Raw genomic sequence first — 18836 nt, 5'->3', positions numbered from 1 at the left:
CACTGCTGTGGGAGTACTCTGCCAACATTGGCTTTGCGCTTCACAAACAGTGTTTCGTCAACCTCCAACAATTTGCCCTGGGCCTCCAATCTGCCGTTGAGGCTGTGCCATCAAGTCACATTGGCATGCCTCCCGCATCAAGGCGTTATAAAAAATGGTGCTTTTGTTGCATAGCTTTAAATTCTTAGCACAGAACTCTATTGACGTCAGTTCATCGCACCAGCACCAGATGAAGCGCAGGATAGTCATGAATGGGAGCCTGCACCCAGGATAGAATAGGGAGGCCCGCAGACTCTGTTTTTTGCTGCAACTTTTAATGTAGCAGCGCCATTTGCGCTCTTTCAGGGACAGGCGCATAGGGTGGCCATTTGGGCATGTGGCAGTCAATGGGAGCAGCCCTTTCTCCTGCAGGAATACGACTGTCTCTTCCTCAGTTTTTGGGAGGCTGAAAATGCCATCAACCAAAGCCATTTTAGGAATAATGGTGTAAGGGCCAAAATGGGGCAGGTGTAAGGGGCCAAATGGGGCAATATTGGGGCAAATGTCCAAAAATTCACCTCACCAATATACACCAACGCTGTAAAACACTATCTCTCTCTGTAAATCACTTGCTCTCTCCTCTGGAAACTACCTCACACTGTTTTTCTGCCAGATGTGCCAGAGGGCGGGTTTAAAAATGGGCGGGAAGTGTTAACATCGCGTCGCGTCGCATCGCATGCCATTATAATAAGGCATACGATGTGACGCGATGGCAAAACGCGTCGCGTCGCATCGTATGCCTTATTATAATGGCATGCGATGACCACATCGGGCGCCCGGATAACTCACAAGTACCTATTTTAGTCTTTCCTGGTACGTTTTGTGATGTAGGCCATGCACCATTTTAGTTTCCCTTCTTTGTACAGTCCCTAATGTATTTATATCTTTCTGGAAATATGGCCTCCAGAACTGAACACAGTACTCTAGCTGAGGTCGTACCAATTACCCAAGGGCGTAACTACCATAAGTGCAAGGGGTGCAGCTTCTATGGGGCCCAGAGCTGAAGGGGGCCCATCTTTGCTGTCTAATATGTTTTACATACATTTATCACCATCAGTTGCTAAATAGGGGGCCCTTACAAACTTTTGCAATGGGGCCTACGAATATCGGGTGTCGGACTGCTCCCCAACAGTCGGGATTCCGAGAGTCATTACTCAGATGTTGGAATCCCGACTGCTCCCTTGTTGGGGTCAACGACCCCCATAGAGGGAGAATAAAATAGGTGGCGAGCGCAGCTCGCCACCATGCCCGCAGCAAGCCTGCAAGGGGCTTCATTGCGCTCCCCCGCTGTGCAGTCGGGATTCCGACGTCGGAGAAATGACTGTCGGAATCCCGACTGTCGGTGTGTCATACCACATTAGGTACGCCTCTGCAATGACCTAGTGGCATTTTTACTTCTTTCTTTCTACTGCTGATACCTCTCCCTATGCAACCAAGCATCTGACTTGCCTTCTTCATTGCTTTGTCACATTGCCTACCTGCCTTTAAGTCCCCAAATATAGTGACAACTAGATCCCTCTCTTCCTTAGTAGTTTACATTATAGTGCCATTCATTTAGTCTTTGGATTTTTTAGATCCAAAATAATGCCTTTTTATAACACAGGCTAAAATTGGCATTAAAGTAAGGATCAGCTTATCTTATTCAAACCAGAGTATTCAGCTGCTGCGGAACTACACATCCCAGCATGCCCTGCTACAGTTTTGGTGCGGCTTTATAGTAAAAATGTGGCAGAGCATGCTGTAAAGTGTAGTTCCACAGCATTTTCACTTTAGCGACCATTGGGGTAGGGGGTGCGATGTGAGTTGCAATAAGAACAGGTAGGATTTATTCCATCATACACTAGGGTGATATCTGACAGGTCATTAATAAAATGTATGATGCAACTATTGAGCACTTATTAATAAGCCTTTAGTGACTAGATATAATGTATCCATGAGTGCCCTCAAATGTTCACTGGCTGCTGATAATAGAAGTAGGTTACAATTTCTAATGTACTGTATTAGGAGATGTTATGATATGAAATAATGCTAACCTCACTTTTAATTACTAATTAATAAAGATAATTGCAGCACTGCATGAATTGGTAACTTCTTGATATGTACACTAAATTATTTACATTCTAATGACTACGTAGTGGACAAGATAGATTGAAATGCTGGGAAAAGACATATTGGAAGTAATGAGTTAATCACGCAAATAACATCCTATGATGGTAGATATATTGTACTGTCCTTGTTGCCTTTAAGTATGGCTATCATGCCTGTAGGAGACCTCTGAGAACTGGCCTTCTGGCTGGAGCTGCAGTGCTCAATTTGTTCATGCTTCACAAGCAATAGGGTATAAAGTATATAAAGCATACACGGGGCGATTTCAGCATGAATCGCTGGGGATATGATCGCTGATGAAAATGAGACACACTGCCAGGGTGACCACTCCCTCGCCTCATGCACAAGGGGATATGGTCGCTCAGAGACCATATCCCTGGCGGCTCATGCTGAAAATCACCCCATGTGAGACCAATCGCTCGGTGTGTATGCAGCTTAAGACAGGCATGGCCGAACTATGGCCCTCCAGCTGTTGTACCATCATGCCTTGCCACAGTTTTGCTATTAGGGAATGCTAAATCTATGGCAACGCATGCTGGGATGTGTCATTCCACAACAACTTGAGGGCCATAGTTTGGCCAATGCCTGGTTGAAGAGGTGATGTCAGCAAGGAACTCCGAGGGAAAAAAACGTCACCAGAAATATGTAACTGTGGTCACAAGCACATACTCCAGGATCTGAATATTAATTGCAAAGTGAAAGAGATTAATAGATTGCCTGCATATTACCGGGAGCACTAAAAGCTACTGTAGTTTCATCAAATCTGCCTGATGTAGGTAAACAAGATCATGGTATTGCATACACTGGTTTGCACACTGGGCACTGCACATTTATGAGCTCAGGGGTGCAAAGGGCACAGGCAATGCACTAATCAGCAGGGAAAGGTTACATAGTAAGATAAATATAGGAAGAGAAACCATCCATTGCCAGTTTTTGATAAACTAGTTAATGTGTGGCCTCAGTCTAAATAATGCTAAATTAGAATACTGCTCACCCTACAGTGGCCTCATTTCCTGACAACATTGGTGTCCTACATGATAACAATGTCCACATCCCCAGATTACGTGTGGTTACCCAATAATCTGATGATCATGATAGGAATGCTATAAGTCACTAGATCTGAATCCAATCAGGCATTTATGGGATATCCTGGAACAGTATATAATCATAATGATGGTACATGTCTTTATTGTTTATATATAGTATCTTCTACAAGCACCATCCAAACAAAAAGAGAGAACTGCCTCAATCGTTCCTTCTGGATGCCCAGCTCCACTGGGGCACGGACTGATGTGACTAAGGGCCTGATTCAGAGAAGTATGCCACAGCTGCCAATGTGCCGAGCCTAGTAACTGCATACAACGACGGTTGCACATCAGTCCATTATCGACCTTCTGAGTAGACCTATGGTCGTACAGCATTGTCGCAGGGAAGAAGATACCGGAGCCATTGCAGCTGCATACGTGATCGCAAGCTAAAGGTGCCCACACACTAGAAAGATCTGTGATCTTAAGATGTGTGCATAAATTAGCCTTCAAATCTTTTGTCTGTCCTGGCCAAAAGATTTCAGGCAAGCGCACATCTTTACCAAAGATTTTTCTTAAGATCCCGTGTGCGTTCCTATGGATCTTTTGTTAAATCTTCTGATCTTTCGTGCAGCACATAAGATCAGAACATTTAGCAAAAGATCCACGGGAGTGCGCATCGGACCGATATCAGCCGATGTTCGATCGATTATCGGTAAACATCAGACGATATATCATCCAATTTATCGGAAATCTGCAAAAAAAATCGTTCTAGTGTGTGGGCACCTAATGGTGTGTACACACTGTGAGATTCCTTTGCTATTCGACGTGCTATACAATCTTTGCTAACTCATGTGCTATTTACATACAATTCTTGCTATCTGCTTTAGATTTGCACTATTTAGTCATTGCTGCCTTGTCTATCTGGGTTTCGATTTGTGCTGTCCTGGGAGCGCGCATCGGGATCGCAAGGCAAAAAACCTGTGCGATCTGCATGCGATTTTGACTATATTGTTAAAATCTCATGCTGGATTGTGCCGTGTGTACACACCATAAGACTTGGCCCATAAACAGTTGCTACACGCCTGCGTTCTTGCTGCTACTCCCCATAATCGCCCCTAACAGTCCGTGGCTATTAATCTATGGGGCATATGAATTAAGCCTTAACAAGAGATAAATGCAAGGGTGATAATGAGAGATAAACATCCAGCCAATCACATCCTAACTGCCATGATACAGGCTGTGTTTGAAAAAAAGTCAGTTAGCAGGTGATTGGTTGGACGTTTATCTCTCTTTATCACCCTTGCATTTATCTCTTGTTAAGGCTTAATACATCTGCCCCACTTTGTGGAAAAAATCCTCTCTTCGACTGCTGTCACAGGAACCCCACAGCACGTGGGCAGGGCAACCTAAACACCAGATTTAAGTCATCGATCTCTGAATTAAGCCCTAAATCTACAAAAAGAAAAAAAGGAAAAGAAAAACAGTTGGTCACATTTGCATCTTAGGGTCAGCAGGGTTCCGCTATGCTGACATGTTATCTGCACAGGTAACCAGCAGAAAGCCCATACTGACACCAGAAACTGATTTGAACAGGATACTATGGTCACATGACCGCAACATAAACCTCTTTGGCCACCTAAGGTGATGTTGAACACATCCATTAGGACACAATTATATTAAATATATAAACTTGTTCCAGCCTGTGCGGCAGCCAGAATTCCACCCCAAAGGTGACTGCACAGACCTTGCTAAAGGTGACGCTTGCAGATTCCTACAGAGCTGAAGTGCTGGCACGAATGGCTCATTCTTTTTCACATTTCCTATTCTGAGGCTGCTGTTAAAATAACAGAGTCCCACCGGCTTGGCTTGCTGCCTGCCTGGGAGAGGCAAAGTAAACCATGGAATGCAAGAGGGGGGAAGAAAAAAAAATAACACAGATTTTTGGGGGTGTGCTTAGATATCCTTAAATTAAAATTTGAGATTCTAGAGCTTGCTGGAAAGGACAGAAGCCTCGAAAAAGACAACAATTTTTGCTTTGGTTCTATAATGAATGGAGCATGCTGTGATACTGCCATGGAAACATAACAAACGACAAATGGTGTAGTTTACTAACATGGCACATGTTAAACTACAGAATATTCCACAAAAATGCACCCAATAAAATTGTAGTTTTCCTTCAGATCACAACCAGCCAAGTTTTGATTGGTTGCCTGAAAGACTTGGGGCTGCATATCTGCAGTTCTTACACTGCTCTTGAAAAACGGGAGAAAACAAAATGATTGGTCAGGAATTGATAGCTCCTCCCACATAAACAATGTCACAAAGAAATCTCAAACAGTACAGTTGTCTAATTTATATTTGGACATCCAGAATAAGCTATGCCTACATGCATACACAGAGTTATTCCCGAATTCTCCATTTAGGTGGTGCTGTAAAGCTTTCCTTTTCCTGTGCAGATGTTTAAGCAGAAAACAAAGCGTTCATACATGTAAATTGAAGGTAAAAGTCCATCAGCTGCTAAATGTTTTGCTAGAGGCCCTGGCGCCTGTACACGGTTTTCATACAGTAATGGCTTACAACAGGAAACGCCAAGCTACACACATGATCACAGCTATACCCAGGTTAGCCTATAAATTGCTACAAGCAGAAGCTGTGGTTAATGGCATAATACATGTTGCACCCTCTCATCTAAGATGTATGGCTACCCAGAGTATAAAACATGCACAGACAATGAGACAGGGAAATAAATAAATATGAGGCGTCTTACATATCTTTAAGCAGTTCTTACCTACTGTCAGTGTGTATATTTGTATGGCTCATATTATTCCTGATATTTTCTGCCCTTCCACCCACATCTGCGGAGGAGAAACTTGTACGGCTGCTGCCCACTCAGTTATGCACTGCTTTGGCTAGACTGTGTGTGTGTGTGTGTGTGTGTGGGAGGGGAGAAACTTACTACAGATCACGCTCAGAAATCACACTCACAGTACACATACAAAGTCGGGCACAAATTGCATGCTTTTCTACTACATGTTGCACTTGTGGATTTTGGCATAAAATGTGTCCAATTCAGTATGTTCCTGAATAGACACAGAGGGTGACATTTAATAGGATGAAAAAGATTCAGAAAGTGAATGTTTGCCACTTAAATAAAAAAATAAAACGTGGAGATTTTCTTACCAAATCTCTCACTTTCTGAATCTCTGATCCTATTAAACCCCCCCCAAGAATATGAAACATTGATACTTCTAAATTGTCGCCACTGCATATATATATCACTAATATATCACATGGCTAGAACAGAGCATGAAGCTCACAGAATTACATCAGCCACTAAGAACTGGCAGATGATGCTGAGGTACATCTCCCATGATGCTTAGCCAGTTACTAGTTTAAGTGAAAGCACAGATCAGATTTACACTTCGTTTAGGAAACACACACGTTTGAGTGGGTATCAATCGTTAGATCGATAGGATTTAGGTAGACAGTCATTACAGAAAACGCCTCCTGCAGCATTAGCATATTTTCGTACATAAGCTACACCCAAAGACACAGGTGCCGTATGAACTGCGTCCATCTCTAAATCACTGCTGCAAGAGATTTTCCTGCTCTATCAACCCTCTACATAAGTATAATTGAATGATATGTGTGTGTGTGTGTGTATGGATGTTCCACAATAACGCTCGAACCCTTTAACTAATCATTTTCAAACTTTGCACGCTACCTTAGCATCTTAAGGGACGATCTAAGTTCGAAGGTGGGTTCAATCGGATGACCCCTTAAGGGTCCATGCTATTACTCTTGTTTTCATGCATTGTGATATGTCGTTGGAAAGCTTACGACTTTCTGAATACAACCGGGGCAGCTAAAAGCCTTGCCATCCCTGTAAAAAGGAGGGGCGCAACACCGTCCCTGTAAAAAAAAATTGCAGAGGCTGCTGCTTCTCTCCCCCACTCAGCACACGGCACTGAGTAGCGTGTGCTGCCCGGTCTCTGAAGCGGGGAAAGGGGGTTGGGTGCGGGACCCGGCCCCAAGTATAAAGTAGCCGCCCTACCCTTCTCTCGAAGGCACAGAATACAACACAATAAACAGACTCCCTTAATGCTGCTTTCACACTGCAAAACCTGCTTTGACCCGGTTTTTGAAATGTTTCTTTAACCGGGTCAGAGCAAGTTGAACCCCTTTCACATTGCATGTTGTAAATGGTAATTCACCAGTAATATACCACCCATTCCCTGGTACCTGGCCTGCGACCCCCCCCTCGGTACCTGACCTGCACCCCACCCCCTTCCCTGGTACCCGGCCTGCACCCCTCCCCTGGTACTTGCCAGCGCGAGGGTAGTGTTCGGCGGGGTCCCTGCTGCAGATGGGAAATAGTAGCGCTACTAGTTCCCATCCGCCGCAGGGACCCCGCCGCACACTGCCCATTCAATGAACAGACCCCGCTGCCTCCCCTTGTTCCCATCCGCTGCATCACATCTACCCTTCCCGGCTCTCCTGGAGCTGAACACAGGGAAATCCTCACTGTTCTTATGGGAGCAGCCCCCGGTGCGGGCTGGTAGCACTGCCAGCACGGATCAGTATGGAGGAGCTTTCACCCGGTATTCAACGAAGAGACCCCGCTGCCCGGATCCCCGCACACTGGCAAGTACCAGGGGAGAAGGGGTGCAGGCCAGGTGCCAGGGGAGGGGGGGCGCAGACCAGGTACCAGGGGAGGGGGAGAACTGGTGTGGGATCCTAAATAATGGTTCAGACCCGTTCACACTGCACACATAACGGGTCTGAACGTGTAGGATCCTTCTTTTTACCGGTGTTGAATTACTTTTCTTGAACCGTTCATTTAAAACTGGTGCTTCAACACTGAAGCTATAACCGTTTTGAAACGGTTAAAAATCTGCAAATTACCGGGTTAAAGCTGCAGTGTGAAAGGGGTATAAGTGGATCCCTTAAATGCCTATAAGGGACAATTAAATGAAAAGCATTTTCACTTTACAAAACTTTTGAGAATTGTATAAGCATAAACTTTTGCCCGTCCGTCGGATGAACCTTAAGACTAGTCTGTAATCAAATGTCCTTCTTTGTTTTACCTTTCAGTCCACACTCCAAAGCCAAATGTGCCCGTTTTCTGAAAATCTTATATTTACTTTATAAATGACTTTTTTAATCGAAGTAGGCTATGCCGAGAAGTTGAGATAATAGAGAAAAATTCCAACATTCATGCATTAGCGTTAAAACCACTATAATATTCTCAAAATGATGCAACGTGTCACAAAACGTCCATTACATTTGCCTCGATCTCCAGCAGTAATCCACTGTCTGGATCTTATTTCACATAAATGGTCAACATAAAGTGTTTATATGTAAAACACCACACCCCAACAAAAGCACCTAGCAGAATGCACAATAAATAACTAATTATTATATTAGCAGCACTAACCCTGTCTCAGGAGTACCAAGACAGGACCAATGTTAGCACTATAACCGGTGGCTGCACAGCTGTTGTGGTATGCAAGTCCCTGCATGATATGCTACAATGTGTAGTTCCACAGCATCTGGGCAGACAAAGGTTTTCAGTTTTAAAGTATGCAGTACTGCATAAGCTGGCATATGTTATCACAGGTGCCAGGAGACTGAACCAATGGGCAATATGAAAACACACCTTGCAAAGATACTGGATGAGTTGGAGAATATTGGTTCGGTAGAAAGATCACCATAATAAGTGGCCAATCACGTCAATCCATAGACATATCCCAGCATGCCTGATAATGATCTTATTCATTTCATTCTGTTAAATAGGAGTCACTGCAGTCTGCCAGACATTGGCTGCGTGTGGCCATCATTAAGCAAAGCTGATTACACTGAGTCACTTTGTAACTACAGATTTTTACTTAATTCTTATCAAATGCTTTTTTGTTTCCCATTGACCGTCCCAACACAGCTGTAATCAAAAGTAAAGAGGGCATTTATTGTAATGGCTTCACAGCAGCCCTGACGTCAGGGCTCACAGCAAAGAGAGATAATCTGCCATATCTAGCTCATGTCACATAGGGGCCCATTTACCATGTAATATTTGTGGCTAATTCTATTAAGGGTACTTGTTTCCTAGCACGGCCACAATCGCGGGCATCGTGTACCTTAAAGTTAAGGTACACGATGCCCGCGATGGACCCGATTTCCTTTGAAATCAGGTCCATTTTGCCGGCAAAGGCGAAATCGCGGGCATCGCGTCGGTCGCGACCATTAACATTGCCCCCGACGCGACCGACGCGATGCCCACGATTTTTCCATAGGCTTCAATGTTAAAATAATTTTTAACATTGAAATCGGGAGCATCGCGTCGGTCTTGTGCCATTATAATGGCACAAGATGAGATGGACTTGATTAAAAGTCCATCTCACATAGGAAACAATGTGAAATGGGCCAATATGATAATAAAGTGTGGCGAGCGCAGCGAGCCCTGCATATACCTGTGAAGTTATACGCGTCCACTCGCCACGCTTCGAGCTCGCCACACTATATATTCTCAACTCCACGCCGACGTGGATAGTAGGGGAATGAAAAGGTCGGAGGACGCGCACCGCCGCCCCTCGCGGGCTCGCTGCGCTCGCCACGCTTCGGGTTGGCGTCCATCGTGGCGTGGGGTTCAGGGTGTAAAATTGGGGTTCTAGGAAAAATGTTACATTGAATCCAATGTAAAATCGGGTCCCAGGGACCCTATTCACATTTGATTCAATTTAAAAATCGGGTTGGTCGCATCGCATGCGATTTGGTCGCATGCGATGGACGCGATTTTTCCAACACGACCACCCCGATGGAAATCGGTGTGGCCGGGCTAGGAAACAAGTACCCTATTAAGTATTGCCAGAATGTACTGTATGTAGGAGGGACCACAGCAGAATCTCTAATTCCTGCTGCGATCCCTCCTCTAACGCTCGTAGCCGCTTCCCCATAGGTTACTATGGGGATGAGATACTGCCCACCATATCAATATCGGGTCCCATTCTGAGTTGGCGGTAGGCCATTGCAGTGCGATTAGCGGTAGGGGGGTGCCAGCTCTGACCACGCACGCGCAGACTCCCCCCCCAGCACCCGGCGATCCTTTTGGAGCCCCTGTCCCTACACCTGCAGGATCATACATACCACCAAAAGATCACATATTGCAATGCGAGCCTGGGCGGTAAATCACGCCCAGATCACTTTGCATATGCGATCACATAGTAAATGGGCCCCATAATGCTTTCAATTCAAGATGATGTCCAAAAATTACAAAAATGTTATCTTTACTATCCTTTTAACACAGAAAAATGATATAGTGCTGGCATTTTGAACCTTCTACCGCCATATGGTTAACTGCAGTTGTTTATTTACACCAGGGATGGGGAACTTTTGACCCTCCAGCTGTTGTTGACCTACACATCCCAGCATGTCCTGCAACAATTTTAGTATGGTAGCAAAACTGTAGCCAATCCCTGATTTACACTGTGATCTTTATTAATGTAATAATTATAGCTTATTTATATTTTTTCATTTGTGCAGTGCCAGTGCCCATAGCAATGAGGAATCGCTACCCATCTCTAATTGGTTTAACACTAGTACATATACTTTATGTGCTGCATATTTTAAATACAGTGTAAAATATATAACTGGGGCAGCACGGACGGTGTAATGGTTAGCATTACTGCCTCACAGCACTAAGGTCATGGGTTAGATTCCCACCATGGCCCTAACTGTGTGGAGTTTGTATATTCTCCCTGTGCTTGCGTGGGTTTCCTCCAGGTGCTCCGGTTTCCTCCCACAATCCAAAAATATACTGATAGGTCAATTGGCTCCCAACTAACCCTAGAATGCCTGTGTGCATGTACATGTGGTAGGGAATATAGATTGTAAGCTCCACTGGGGCAGGGACTGATGTGACTGATGTGAATGTTGAAATATCCTCTGTAAAGCGCTGCGGAATATGTGTGCGCTATATAAGAAACTGTTAATAAATAAAAACAATAAATATAACATCACCCTATATTACCAAGTCTTCTTTGTACTGTGGTGGGTGAGCAACATTTGTTCTAGTTTAGCCTATGCTATGCCCTCTGTTAGCACAGCAGTGTTCAGCTAATGGGAGTTTGTAATCTACCAGCTGGTTAAACTCATCACCATGCTCACCATGATAAGTTCACTTAGCACTGAGGAACAGGTCCTTCCCACTGGTCTTCACTAGTCTAATTTAGATTTATCTTGTTAAGAGATACATATCAGAGATTAAAATAAAAACTTTCCTCCAGACATACCGTTCTTTACAGACCTGAGATCTGAGGTACTATGCTTAGCTTTTTGGGAGATAGTGGTAGTCATCTACATAGGGCAAAACGGCAGCTTCAGCACATGAATATATCTGCTCAGCCCCCCCCCCCCCCCCCAACACAGTGAGAGAACACCCTCAGGCTTATCAGTGTAGGACTGGCATCTCTTTATATGGGGGATGAGGAGTAATGTATATTACATTAAACATTTCACTTTGAGTCCTATTAGGAGAAAAGGGCTATACAGTATAAATAATATTCTTGACTAATCCAAATCCCACAATCCACACAGGTCAGTATGAGTTCCATTGCTAAGCATGCATGTAGCTAGTGGCCTCTGGGAAAAGGTGTACATATTTAGCATTTCACTCCACCAATGCCAGTGCCAGTGCCCAGAACTGGCCAGCAGGAGGCACAACATGGTTGTGGTGTATTTTTCTCTATGTTGCTGGGGCTGGTTGGTGATTTGCAGCAGATTTGTTACAGATTACAGGTATACTGTCTGCTGCTGAGCACTGCTAAATATCCATCACAGATTTCTTCTATCCTGCCAGGTGTTTCATGCAACATGTCCTACTGTCTTGCATTCACATCCATTCAGTGTTCACTGAAACACAGGACAGGCTGAATGTACCATGACTGAAGAAAGGCTGACCATGTGCCAGAGCCTAGTCTGATTTGACTGATGGGCAAGTCGGACACAATTTCCATTGAACTCCCCCGGCAGCTCCACTGTGGGGGGTTCCATACATCTTTGCTCTTGATGTGCCATTTTTTACATGCGATAAATCGATAAATCGCATGTAAAAAGGACTCCAGGGGAGCTGCTGGGGGCAGTCAAAGGAAATAGATGCAACACATTCCAGGTACTGAAAGCATCCACGTTGTGCCACTAATTTGTTTGATTCCGATTTATTCTATGTTCTGCACATACAACCTCCGACTCCAATCTGATGTGCATGGAACGGCACATTGGAACTGATCAGATGTCAAACACCTACGATTTGGACACTTTTCATAAGATTTATCAGGTCAATCCTTCGGAATCGGATGAAAACAGGCCAAATAGGGACCTTAAGGAAGGGGGTGAAAACTAGGTTTACACAATGGGGGTTATTCTGATTCACTCGGAAAGGCACAATCATTCTCTAATGGAAAAAACCATATGCACTGCAGGTGGGGCTGATGTTACATGTGCAGAGAGAGAGAGAGAGTTAGATTTGGGTGGGGTTTTTACTTCAAACTGATAACAATATTGCAGTGTAAAAATAAAGCAGCCAGTATTTACCCTGCACAGAAACAATTAAATAGCCAAATCTAAAGGTGTTGTACACACTTGTAAAATTTAGACTATATTACAATTTAGACTATATATACAATTTAGACTATCTGCATACAATTTAGACTATATTGTGCAGATCTGCACGATATAGTCCTGACAGCCAAGACTTTCTGGCTGCGATATGAGAACGCGCATCGGGATCGCAAGGGTTAAAACCTGTGCGATCTGCATGCGATCCAGATTGTATTAGAAACCTGGAGGGAAATATAAATAAGACAATGCCAATATAATGTGATCTATGTTCATGTTCTGAAGAAAGCAAATTCAATTCCACTAATGTGTCACAAAGGTTCTTCTGAATGCAAAGTCCGAGCACACATTGATGGTTAAGGACACATGCTAAATCCTATCAGCTTTGTTCCCTCCTCCACACTTTTATATCCAGACCGGCGCTCTCAAAATAGAATTCCCACAACTGTTCTTACAGCTCAGCTATTTTCTGTCTGCGTTAAACACATCCTCAGGAAAACCTCTTTTCTTAGTTAGAACACAATATGATATTGATGGCCGTGCTTCTGCCAACATTACACTTATTAAAAGTTCCTATTTGTAGTACGGACACTGAGAACCTCAATGTTGGACGTCAACGCAAGTTTCGGATTCTTTCCCTAGCAACTTGATTTCTTTTCTTCATCATAGCTATGCAAATATAGTATGGCTTTGGTGGCTGTGATATAATAACAATGTTACAGTGAACAGAACAGTATAAAAAATGTAAATAAAAACCTATATATTGTTTGATGTGCATTTCACTTGCTACAACAGACTAAAGAATTTATTATCCTAATTTTCCGGTCATTTAAGAGAACCTGTACGAATAGTGTACCATGTTTTTGGGCATATTTGGTACTCAACCTGAGGCCGCACCTGTCGTATTATTGCTACCTGGGCCGTGTTGGGTGAATCTCACATTTGTGACCAACTCTTCTTAGGAAGAGATTTCCTTTTTCCTGGTAGCATTTTGCTACCGAGCTGGTCTGTATTACCCCCTGAACTTCCAACATAGTTTCATAAAAATGTGGTTTGGCAGACGGTTTATAAACACAACCTACCAATGCCTCTGCCGGAAAGTGTGGCATATATGATGCGGATGTCATAAATACGCAGTGCGCAAAGTATCCCTGGAGAGATTATCCATACCACAAGCTGAGGTTTACAGCATTTGTGTCATTATTGCACAATAAAGTCATTGGTATAATCTCAATTCCGTGGGATACGAACTGCACCAGGAAAAAGACCCCCGAGCTACAAACTAAACAAGTCGCGAGATCCGGCATTCTCCGACATAATAGCGCAGTCAATTAAACCGCTCCGGGAGCTGCTTCCAGACACTACAGATCCCTCGCTGAGTTAAATTGAACTATTGGGCCCTATTCAATTGTTATATTGTGCCCAATCTTTGTCTAAAGCAAAGGGAGATTGCGGGGCGATGTAGTTTCACACTCATCACGCTCATTAAGGTCTGGTTTACCCGCGCATAGTGGCTCAACTGGACCAAACTAATGGGTGTGCAGTCACATGTGACTTTTCTCAGACTTCGGCTTGCCACCCCCTGGGTGCACGAGCAGAAATGCTGGCGCCCTTATCCGCTCAAACGGAGCTACATTTGAATTACTCTGTTGGGCTGCCATTGGCCACTGCTCATTGCCTCTTAGAACTCATCTTTACCTGTTAAAAAAAAAAATCTGTGGACACATACTGTAGATACACCTTTCTAGAACTGTGTAGGTATTACTTTTGTCCCAGCTTCAATTCATTGTGAAGGGATTTAGCAAGGTGCTGAAAACATTTGAGAAAAAGGTTCAGACCAATGATGACGATATGGCATCGCGCAGTTCACATGCTTTGTGACATAAGTAGCCATGCGCAGTAGACTGAGGTCATAAAGGAATGCACATGATCAGCAGTAATACTCAGTAGCCTGTCCTTAGCTGACAGTTGTTGTATTTGGTCTTCTGTAGACAATACACTTCAAGTACTAATGTTCTGTGTGTTGTAATGCACGCATGGTTATACGAGTAATGCCGGGTACACATCAGATGACATGCAAATGATACAATATCACCTCACAATTTCCCTTGAACTCCCACACAAATGATATAGTGCATACGCACGCTGTGCAATCTTGCAAAATCAGTGACCACATCCAGGACAATAGTGGTGGTTGCCAAAATGCTCAGATGGATTCGGTATGAAATCCCGACCGCTGAAATCCCGACAAGGGGGGGACGTGGATCGCCCCCCCTTGCAGGCTCGCTACGCTCGCCACGCTAATTTATTCTCCCTCCAGGGGCGTCGTGGACACCCACAGAGGGAGAAAGTGTCGGGATTTCGGCGGTCGGGATTCTGAACGCCGGGATCCCGACCGCTGGCATTTTAACTGCATCCCGCTCAGATATAGCTGCATGTACAGAGGACAGAATACATAACTAGTGACCAGAGAAGCGCACATTGCTAGCGATATAGTACATATGCAGTGGACAATGGGGGTTATTCTAGTTCACTCGCAAAGGCACAATCACTCTCTAATGGGCAAAACCATATGCAATGCAGGTGGGGCTGATGTAACATGTGCAGAGATAGTTAGATTTGGGTGTTTTATTGTTTCTGTGCAGGATAAATACTGGCTGCTTTATTTTTACACTGCAACATGGATATCAGTTTGAAGTACACCCCCCACCCAAATCTAACTCTCTCTGCACATGTTAGATCAGCCCCACCTGCAGTGCACATGGTTTTGTCCATTAGAGAGTGATTGTGCCTTTGCAAGTGAACTAGAATAACCCCCAATGTTAAGAATTTGCCTTATAATGGTCGTTATTGGCAAATTTGATTAAGATGTCGTCCAATGTGTATCTGGCTTTTCTGTCTCCTCTAATCTGGTAATGCTACTCTCATTAACAATGCGTTTTCTCCCATACAGTACAACAGACAATCCCTTTATGGTTTTTATATGGAGTACTATTTGCTGTGAACACCAGAAACGGTTGTGCTTGGAAATCCCGGGAGATCTGCCGTTTCTGAGGTACTCATACCACCACACCTGGAACCAATTCACCACAGTACAGTCCAGGATTCAGTGTTATCCAGGCTTCAGCATAGATTACTTAATTAGTACCTGAGCTATTGTATTTTACCATGCGCTGAAGCCTGGATATCACTAAAACCTGTATTGTAAAGCTGGGTACACAACTCTGGCTGGGGCCAAACACTGAGGTACAATGGGTCTTGCTTGACACAAAGGGTGAGATTTAATAGGATGAGAGTTTCAGAAAGTGAGAGATTTGGTGAGAAATCTCCAGTTTTTTTTAAAGCGGCAATCATTTACACTTCAAAATCAAACTGGTGTTGCAGTGTAAATGATTGCCGCTTTAAAAAAACTGGAGATTTCTTACCAAATCTCTCACTTTCTAAATCTCTCATCCTATTAAATCTCACCCAAAGGCTCCTATGCAGCCAGGTCCTACTGCAGCATGCTGGGACTGGACAGGAGGGCCGGATTTCTAGGTGAACACCTACATTCAAATGTATGTATCCACACCGTGGGTTCTACTTGAAATCTGGTGGGCAGTGGCCGGATCCTGTTCTGCAGAATCCGGCCACAACGCTGTCTGTGACTCCACACAGCCTCCTTCCAGCCAAGCAACTGTACCGAAACGTGTGGTGCCAGCCTAAAGTTTTAGCTGTCTGGTGGGAACATAAATCAGGTAATGTATGGGACCACATGAGAATAGAACATTTGCTCCCAAGCCCTGGCATACAGACAATGGTCATTCAGACAAACAGGTTAAATCTATTTCATCTAGTCCATTTTCCAGGGTGTGGGAGCAAATGGTTGATCATGAATTGCTTCCATACAATATCAGAATTTTGTTCCAACTAGATTGAGCAGATAAATCTTTAGGTGTGTAACCAGCATGTTAAGTCCATTTCTCCTCCACTGTGCTTTCTAGTATGAACAACACTGATCCTCTTGACCGTGGGGGCTATTCAGACTGGATTGCTGCAGTACCCTGCAACAGCTGCTGCCCAGTCTGAGAGCAATCCCACCCCTGGCCAGCCTGTCGGGGTGGGATCAGCTATAACTACAATCAGCTAAACTCACTCACCATCGAATGATTTTCCCACTGTGTGTAGTCTGTGCGTAGATATGACCTACTCAGCTGGCGCGATAGTTACACGAGGATTGGCAGTATGGCAGCCTATAACTTTGTCACTTTAAGGTCTCCCTCAGACCTTGGATTGTGAATAGAGTAGATTGGTGTGATGTAGTAAACAGGCGCCAAAAATGTGAATTACATGAAAGGTTTTATTGAACAAATGGTTTAAAATAGGTTAAAATAAATGAATAAAAAAATGGAAAATTCTTAACCCTAAGGGTATTTGGAGCCGGCAAGGATGTTAATAAACAGGGATACAGTCCGGACGTGCACCCTGCCCGGGCTTCAAATAGCTTTACACTGGGTAAGTCCAAAGGAGAGGCCCTCAGTCACTGTCAACACGTTTCGAGCATCTAGCGACTGTGCCCAGGAAGAAAAGCACTAGGACCTCTCCTTTGGACTATGAAAAAAAAAAAAAAGGGCTATTTAAAAGCCTAAACAACATATCCTTTTAACTTATCTAGAACACTTTCTGGACCCATAAAATGTAGGAGGGATACAACATATGGCTAGGAGAGGCCGAGGTAAGGTACCAGCAGCCACTGAGCTGAGGATTAAGGCGGCCATACAATGCTGCGACTTCTCACAGCAGTGTATGCCATCCGACACACCTTAAAAGGTGTGTACACACGGCAGGATATGCCGTGAGATGCGAGTCCCGATGCGATCAGATCGTATCGGGACTCGCATCTCACGGCATGCCAGAGGGGCACAATTTACACTATATAGTGCAGATCTGCACTATATAGTGTTGCCTGCCCTCTCTATCTGGCTGCCGATGTGCGCACACATGGGAGCGCGCATCGGGCTCGCAAGCCCTAAAAAAGCATGCGATTTGGCTTCCGATGTTCCCTATATTGGGAACATCGGAAGCCAAAACTTACCGTGTGTACACACTTTAAGCCACCTGGGATACACTGCATGCGCTCCTTTTACATGTGATATATCGCAAGCGAACCCATTCCCCACCGCTGGGAGGGGGTCCGAGTCGGAGGTCGGACATGCAGCAGGTATGACCTCGGACTAAGGTCCGATATGCATGGGATCGCACATCGGATCTTATTGGATCTCAAACGCATCAGATTTGGGCCTATTTCAACCACTCTCTAGGAATCAGGTGAAATCGTCCCAAATCGGACAACAGTATGGTGGCCATTACGTAAAGGTTAAGATTTGCTTTCTATCTTAGCACAAATTATGTCTGAGGTAAGAGAACAAATAAAACCAATCTATCATTGCAAACCATGGCTTATACTAACACGGAAATATTTATTTTAAATAAACAATAGGTGTTCTATATCTATAGGTGTCTATTTTAGTCTGTGCACCAGCTCTGACTGTGACTGTTGCCGCCATTCAGGTTGGGCATGGTTTTGTTCTATTCTTGCATTTCAAGTTTATGCAAATATCTGTCATTTTAAAAAGCAGCCATGTTCTCTCTTGCCTGTCTAATGCGGCCTACACACGGGGAGTTGTGCTGTGTACTCAGCAATGCTCAGCAACATCGCACATCGAAGTTCCAACTATGTGTATTGCACAATCTGTTAGGGCCAGTGTTCTCAAGTGGGAAAACTGGCCCACCACACTCCCATTGTATAAATTTTTCGTGCATGCTGGATAATAATCGCAGGGCAATAGCGATGCACGGGGCCCCTACACACAGAGCACTGTAGGGGCATTTTCTAGGCGATCTATTGAGATTGATTAGAAAATGACCTTAAATCGCCCCTCGTGTGTAGGTTCCATAACACTTCAACATTTTACCATCCTATGATAAAATAAATAAATAAAAATAAATTCTACCTAGACCACCTCACATTATTTAAGATGACCTGTAAAATAAGCTAGGTCATTTTATATTTCA

At 44.1% G+C, this 18836-nt stretch overlaps 1 protein-coding gene across 5 annotated transcripts in view; it reads right to left on the bottom strand.

Moving 5' to 3' along the window:
• LOC146057831 (cyclic AMP-dependent transcription factor ATF-7-like) overlaps positions 1-18836 on the bottom strand; it is an 85885-nt gene that overhangs the window by 48722 nt on the left and 18327 nt on the right. Inside the window, exon 1 of one of the 5 annotated variants that reach the window (XM_083169565.1) lies at positions 5962-6036. The exons of the other annotated variants lie outside the window; for them this stretch is intronic. The gene's annotated coding sequence lies outside the window, so the exon portion shown is untranslated. Of the gene's footprint in view, positions 1-5961; positions 6037-18836 lie in introns of those variants that run through there. 5 annotated transcript variants of the gene reach the window in all.

This window comes from Crinia signifera, chromosome 2 (assembly GCF_055691185.1).
Source record: "Crinia signifera chromosome 2, ASM5569118v1, whole genome shotgun sequence".
NCBI classification, from domain to species: domain Eukaryota; kingdom Metazoa; phylum Chordata; class Amphibia; order Anura; family Myobatrachidae; genus Crinia; species Crinia signifera.
Note: the sequence above shows the minus strand (reverse complement) of the source record. Positions and strands in the feature narration are given on the sequence as shown.